Here is an 8,195-nt window from a genome sequence, read left to right as displayed (position 1 = left end):
TCAGGTCATATATTCCTCAATAACACCCTCATATAACACATGACTCACTGGTTTCAGAAGGGCTAAGCCATCGTTATGGTCATCCATTATCCATTCCTGGAAGTTCCTATAAGGATGACCATTTTCAGATTGAATCCAACTTAATCATTTGTGAGCATCTTTTCTTGGTGTGACTCTGTGCTATACCTGTTGATACTAAACAGAATAAATCATGAGCTTAGCCTTGCAAGAAATCTTCCAGTACTGAGGAAGAGAAGCAAGTCAGTGGATCACTGGATCATTGTGCAATGATCAGCAAAGTTGGAAACATGTACAAATGAGATACAGCTAGATGAAAGGTAGTTATTTCCAGATGTGGTTTTAAAATATTGGTAAGTGTTCATCCAGAACTTGAAAAGAAAGTCTTACATATGCAGTTTGCTATGAGAAATTTTTATCTAATCTGAATAAATAATAAAAGGCAGATAGAAATAAGAGTTACAGCTAACATGGTCTACAGGTGTCAGATCTTACATCCCAAGCTAAGAAGCTTGGATTTTATCTTGAAGACATGATTCTAAGATCCTAAAATGATAATCTGATTTTGTTTTCAGCAAATACATTCTGTTATCAGGAAGAATGAATCAAATTAAGCTAGTGAAGAGGCAAGAAGACTCTCTAAGAATATAAAGGAGAGATGTGGAGATTAGTGCTTCAGAAAGGACAGACAGTAGGAAAATAGAAAGAGGATTTGGTAAGCTATTGGAATGGGCTGTGAGGAGGTAGAGGAGTTCCGGATGACTCTCAGCTTTGTGTCTTAGATGGGTGGGTGGTGGCTGGTAGCACCAGTTGTGACAGGGCCTGTAGGGAAAATAAGTAGGCAAAAGACGATAGGGTAGGAGGATAATGAGTTCTGGTTTGGACTTGTTGAGGTTGAAGTGGCAGAAGGTCTAGAGAAACAGGCAGAGCAAAGCTCCAGATAGAAAGTCTTCTTTATGCTCATAAAGAAATGGCCAGATGGATTCCTCTCAGAGAGCAGAAGTGTAAAACACCCAAGGGGGAGGTGGAAGAGCCTTAAGATGCAAATTATCTACTGTTGAAACAAACTGATATATATATGATAAAACACAGATTGCATTCCCAACCTCAGGAGAGCAGTGTAGAAGGATCACCAACACCCTTGGTTTCTGACTTATTTGTCCCCATATGCCCGTTTCTACAAATTATATCACATCTGACCCAAAGCTGAAGACGAACCCATAAAAGCTACTTCTGCATGTCTCACTTTATCCTTCCACATCCACCTCATTTCATTCATCCTCCTCATTTAATTTATCCTCAATCCCCATTATATTTTACTCTGTTTTAGTCATTCGTAATTCCCTCTACTCCACTTCCTTATGCTAGGTAAAATATCATTTATCTGTCTCCTCTTTTGCTATCCACTTCCCTTTTGAGATGTTTGCTTTTAGGGCCAAGGGCTTTATCCTATTCATCATTATTCCCTTGTTACCCAGAAAAGTGCTTGGTAAGTCATAGGATGTGTTCACAAGGTTGTGCCAAGAAGTCTGGAGAACAACTACCTGGCCAAATGACTGGAAGAGATCCATATTTATTCCTATCCCAAAAAAAGGTGATCTGACAGAGTGTGAAAATTATTGAACAATATCACACACAAGCAAAATCCTGCAGAAGATTATCCAAAAATGACTGGAATCATACATTAACAGAGAATTACCAGAAATACAAGCTAGGATTAGAAGTGGCCATAGCACTAGAGTCACTATCGCCAATGCCAGACGGATCTTGGCTGAGAGAAGAAAGTACCAGAGGAATGTCTATCTGTGTTTCGTTGACTATGCAAAGGCATTTGACTGTGTAGATCACAACATACTGTGGCTAACCTTGAAAAGAATGGGAATTCCAGAACACTTGGTCATGCTTATATAAAATCTATACTTGGACCAAGAAACAGTCATCAGAACAGAGCAAGGAAACACTGCATGGTTCAAAATCAGGAAAGGAATGTGCCAGGGATGCATCCTATCTTCATACTTTTCAATCTGTATGTGGAACAGATCATTCAGAAGGCTAGGCTTTATGAGAAGGAATGTGGCATCAAGATTTGAGGAAGACTCATCAACAGCCTGCATTATGCAGATGATTTGACTTTGTTTGATGAATCTGAGGACTTGAAACACTTGCCGCAGAAGGTCAAGGACTGTAGATTCTCACCATTGGGATAATTGGCAGCAGTATGAGGGATGGAGAAGAGATTAAGATTGTTAGCAATTACAGCTTGCTTGGCTCCACAATCAACACTTTTTGGCATCAGCAGTCAGGAAATCAAAAGACTAATTCCATTGGGGAAGTCTACTGTTTGGGACCTCTCCAAAGTGCTAAAGAACAATGATGTCAGTCTAGAGACTAAAGTGCACCTGATCAAGGCCATGGTCTTTGCAATTATTTGCTATGCATCAGCTAGCTGGGCAATGACTAAGTGAAAAAGAAGAATTGATGCCTTTGAGTTGTGGTGGTGGAGAAGAGTATTGAGCATACCATGAACTGCCAGGAGATCAAACAGGTGTGTCTTGGAAAGGGTGAAACCAAGTTTCCCCTCGGAGGCAAGGATTTTGAAGAAGCCAGGAGGGACCAGTTCTTGGAGAAGGACATCATGCTTGGAAGGGTGGAAGGGTGCACAAGAGAGGAAGACCCCAGATGAGATGGATTGTCATAGTAACTGGGGCAGTGGGTTTAGGTGTGTCAGAATCAGTGAGACTGGCTCAGGATAAGGCAGGGTTCAGAGCTATTGTATATAGGGTTGCAATGAGTCACAGATGACTCAATGGCACGTAACAACAACAATCATAGTTAATTGTTAGGTGTCATTGAGTCAACTCGAACTTTTAGTGATCCTATAAATAACAGACCAAAATCTTGTTCTATCTTACATCATCCTAAAAATCTTTGCCGCACTCGGCCCATAGTTATAGTCACTGTCAATCATCTCATTGAGGGTCTTCCTTCCACCTTTCCAAGCAGATCTTTTCCCAAGGACTGGCCCCTGATGATAACGTGCCCAAAGTATATGAGATAGTTTTCTCATTCTTGCCTCTAAGAAGTACCTAGTTACACTTCCTTCAACACAAATTTGGTTTTTTTTGTAAATCATGGGATACTCAATACTCCACCAACAACACATTTAGAAACATCAATTCATGTTGTCGTTGTTGTGTACCATCAAGTCAGAACTGACCCATAGCTGACCTTCCAGTGGGTTTTCAGAGGCAATTAATCACACGAGAGGAGATTTTCCATCTTTCTTTCACAGAATAGCTGGTAGATCTGAACCACTTGCTTTCGGGATTGCAGTACAGATTCTTACCACCAAGCCACCATTGTCCAGTTTTCAGATGTATAAGGAATGTTAGGCTGTGGGATTGGTTTATTAACCTCCCAGGATCAGATACCTTACAGAGGACTAAAAGTTCCCCCCAGAGTAGATTGTCACAGACACATGAACACCATATAAGTGAGGAAATAAATTGTATTAAATAAAAGGAAGAAAAATAAATTTTATTCATAGTAGTACACTTTTTAAGAAACTGACAGTGGGTCATCTTAAGAGTAAGAAAGACATTGATCTTGGGTGGTTGTTGTAACTGTGTGCCTATGAATTGAAACCAACCCATAGTTGACCTTTCAGCAGGTTTTCAAATCACAGGAGGAGATTGTCCGTCCTTCTTCAGAGCAGCTGGTAAATTCCAACAATGATTGAAGGGAGTTTTCTTCCTGGTTTGATAACTTTTTCTATGACTCCCTCTGGCTGGTGAAGAGTGGTAAATCTTCCACAGATTGAGATCATCACTTACTGTCGTGTTTTTCAGATAGAAAACAAAACTGGAAATGAGGTGGCCTGTTCATACTGCAGTGGTACCAGAGCTTACCAGAATTGACTATAGTAGTGTTAGTTATCTTCATTGTCATGTTCCCTTAGTTCTCTCTGACCCTAACAAGAAGCAATTGAAAATACTATGGTTTGGATCAGTCACATCTTAGTCTTTAAACTAACATCCTTACTCTTTAGTGTTTTGGATAAATCACTGACAGCAGATTTTCCCAATACAACACTTCTTTCTATTTCTTTCCTTTTTTTAAATTTTATTATTTTTGTGTGAGTGTACCATCAAATCAGATCTGACTGGTACAGGAGGAGATTGTTCCTCCTTCCCCGGCAGAGCATCTGGTGGATTCGAACCGTGTGCCTCTGGGATTGTAGTTGCAGTTCCTTGCCACTAGGCCACCAGAGCTCCCCTAATTTTCTTTTTTTTTTGTCTAGTTGCCTTATTTATTATTCACTTCTCAGTCATCTGATTGATACTGCAAATATCTTTACAATATATAAGTGAATCTTTTATCAACTGCAACATATATTGGATGAATTCTTTCCCCATCCCTACTCCCTATGGAATCTTAAAATAAACAAAAATATTCCCCTTCCATCCCCCACCCCCTAATCCAGTAAAGCGATGACAACAACATCTTGGTATTGTTTTAATTCCAACTTGGTCAGAAGTTCAAAGCAGTAAAAGAGAGAGTACTAACAAGAACTAAGATGCTTACTGTCTAAAATAGAATATTTTGGTTCAAATTTTTGTTGTGTGTGTGGTTCTTTATTGTTGGTTTTGTCTGTTTTTTGAAAGAGGACAGTTTATTATCAATTCACAATTAAAGTAGCATGCAATTCATTATGATTTTTTAAAAAACTTTACATTTTCAATTCTTGGCAACGGCAACAAACCACATTATCGAGGGATGTAATGCAGACTTGGAAAGTTGTGCGAAAATGACTGTCTCCCTTCTGGTCATGGATATATCCAATGGATTGTAGATTCACTGTACTGTAAAACCTTCATTTATACATGCACTTCATAAAATTATTTTTTCTTAACTGAATAATTTACCCTGTTATAGATTGAAGCTCAACATCAAGAAAACAAAGATTCTCACCACTGGGCCAATTGGCAGATCAGTATGGATGATAAAGAGATTGAGATAGTTAACAGTTTTAGTTTGCTTAGTTCCATAGTCAACACTCTTGGTAACAGCAGCCAGGAAATCAGGAGATGAATCGCATTGGGAAAGTCAGCTCTGAGGGACCTCTCAAGAGTACTAAAGAACAATGATGTCAGGCTGGAGACTAAGGTGCTCCTGATCCAGGCTATAGTCTTCACAATTACGTGCTATGCTTCGGAGAGTTGGACAGTGACTAGGGATGATAGAAAGAGCATTGATGCCTTTGAGCTGTGGTGCTGGAGAAGAGTGTTGAATATACCATGGACTGCTAGGAGAACAAACAGGTTTGTCCTGGAGAGGGTGAAGCCAGAATGCTCCTTGGAGTCAAAGATTCTGAAGCTTCGTCTGACATACTTTGGACATGTTGCAAGGAGGGATTGACTGGTTCTTGGAGAGGGATATCATGTTTGGGAGAGTGGAGGGACGGCGCAGGAGAGGAAGACCTTCGATGAGACGGATCGATTCTGTGATTAGAGTGGTGGAAATGAGTGTGTTTGAGAAGGCGAGGTTGGCACGGGATAGAATGGTGTTTGGGGCTCTTGTACGTGGGTCACAATGACTTGCAAGAGATTCAATGGCACATAACAAAACATGTGTATATACAAACAGATAATTTTTGTCTCAGTATAATCTATACAACATAAATCCACTATTTTCCCCTTTTATTCTGAGGCTCCTTCTAACATACTTTGGACCTGTTGTAAGGAGAGACCGGTCCTTGGAGAGGGACATCATGCTTGGGAGGGTGGAGGGACAGCTCAGAAGAGGAAGGCCCTCGATGAGGTGGATTGATTCAGTGACTGGGATAATCGGGATGAGACAGTACGATTGGCACAGGACAGAGCAGAGTTTAGGGCTGTTGTACATAAGGTCGCTATGAGTCGCAAGCGACTCGACAGCCCATAATAACAGCAATGGTGAGGAAGCATCTATCCTTCTGAATCGCCAGCCAGTTCTCTTTTTGCTATCCATGGTAATGGCCCGCACGTAGGACTGGGTAGTTCAGCACCGGGAGTTCCAATGCCCTTTGTCTATGCCAGGGGATTGCACTTGGTCACGTAGAAGTATTGCTTCAGTTGGCCTTTCCATACAGGGACTTTTTCAAGGACCGTGACGGTCCCACCCGACATGTCCACTGCAGTCTTTTTATCTGTGCCTGTCACCTACTCACTAATACTGTCACACACACTCAGCTCCCCACGGAGGGCAGGGGCAGAGTGGCGCCAGACCCTCATAGATATGTTTGCAGCATCCAGGTAAGTTTTGCATTCCTCAAGCAGAAAGAGAAGAGGAGGGTCCAAAGGCCCTTGACCACTGAGCATCACCCGGAAGTGTACAAGTCCCCGCCCTTACTGTTTTCTTCATTGGGTGGAACGTTCTCGTCCTCATCCAGCAGCTCTTCTATCACGTGTTCAAGAGTGCCAGCCAACCACGTCAGGCCTCTGGAACCTACCTTGGCCGGTTCACGCTCTCCAGAGTCCCATGGGTAAGTCCCACGTCGGTAAGCCAAGCTGCTTTGTCCTCGGATGTTTGCGTCTTTCATGGGGGCAGCCTTCATGCAACCGAAGCATGAAATAACCACAGTAAGGGAAAGGATGGTCATCACTCTAGTCACCAGGTGGAACTCGGGGTCCACACAAAGCTCACATCGTCGTCCGCTCCTGGCTTCGGTGCCCAGCCCCAATTCCCGTCCTGGTGCCGCGCCACGCTGGTGCCACCGCAGTGCGGGCGGCCGCAGTGTGAGCGTCTCCTCGCCGCTTCGCCAGGAGGCGCATGGGGCCGGCGTGTGGTCCCCGCCTGGGAGCCCGCTGCGCGATGGGGTGCTGCACGGTGAGCGGGCCCGACAGTATTATTCTATTTCTTGACTGCTGCTGCCAAGGGTGTTGGTTGTGGGTCCAAGGAAAACTGAATCATTGACTTCAGTCTTCTCCATGTATCATAACATTGCCTTTTGGTCCAGTGGTGAATATTTTTGTTTGCTTGATGTTGACATGGAATCTAAATTGAAGGCTAGAGTCTTTGATCTTTTTCAGTAAGTATTAGAAGAAATGATACTATTTGTTGGCCTAGTAGTAAGACGTTGTGCTGCAATCTCGAATGCATGGTTCGAATCCACCAGTTGCTCTGTGGAAGAAAAATGGACAATCTTCTCCCGTGCCATTTACTGCCTCTGTAAACCCATTACAGGGTCAGCTATGGGTTGATTATGTCTAGATGGTAAGCAACAACAACAATTTTAGTCGTGCAGCGCTGTTACAACAGAAGTACCACAAGTGGATGACTTTAACAAACAAAAATTTATTTTCCTGCTGTTTAGGAGATTGTTGTTATTCTTAGGTGCTGACAGGCTCTAAATTTTTGCAACCCCATGTGTAACAAAAAGGACATTTGCCCCATCCTGTACCGTGCTCAAAATCTCTTCTGTGCTTAAACCCGCTGCTGCAGTAATTCTGTCCAGTGAAGGGTCCTTCCAAAAATAATCTCCTGCTGAGGCGGCCCAACCACTCAGGCCAAAGTATGAGTTGAAGTCTTATCATCTTTGCTTCTAAGGACCATTCTGGCTACAGATCTTCCAAGGCAGATTTGTTTTTTATTTTGGCAGTGCATGATTGTCGAGGATTTACTCATGTCCCTCCAAAACACATTATGTTATAGTATGGGATCTGTATGATAATCCTTCAGAATCTTTTAAACCAAATAGTCGTAGGAGGATTAGGGTGGAACACAAGGTCCCTTGATCCTGTCTTAGCCATATTTGGATGGGAAGGGAGTCTTCAGGATAGAAGCAGAACAGACAAGGGAAAAGGAATGTTGGGGTGGTTACCTGCAGGATGGAACCAGATGGAGCTTATGCTGGGAGCCAATGAAGGGCAAAGGTCAGATGAAGTAACTGAAACCAGGCCACAACCAATCAAAACCCGGGACTTTGGTGCCCTATAATCCTGACCTGTGCAGGAGAGGTTCACCCCAAGACAGTGTTTAAGTGAATAAGTGACAACAGGAACAACAAACCAGTACCAGTCACCACATGATACCAGAAGCATGTCAAATTGTGGAGCCAGGCCACTACAAGACAAGACACCAGACCTGCTGAAGCACCTTTCTTCACTTCTGCTTCTGGGAGAAGCCTATCTCATGCT

At 42.7% G+C, this 8,195-nt stretch overlaps 1 pseudogene; it reads right to left on the bottom strand.

The window, feature by feature from the left end:
• Positions 1-6,658, bottom strand: LOC102871852 (annotated as a pseudogene).
• Positions 6,659-8,195: the final 1,537 nt, after the last annotated feature.

Source organism: Elephantulus edwardii, unplaced genomic scaffold (genome assembly GCF_000299155.1).
Source record: "Elephantulus edwardii isolate Elephantulus edwardi_28Jun2011 unplaced genomic scaffold, EleEdw1.0 scaffold00033, whole genome shotgun sequence".
Lineage (NCBI taxonomy): Eukaryota > Metazoa > Chordata > Mammalia > Macroscelidea > Macroscelididae > Elephantulus > Elephantulus edwardii.
Note: the sequence above shows the minus strand (reverse complement) of the source record. Positions and strands in the feature narration are given on the sequence as shown.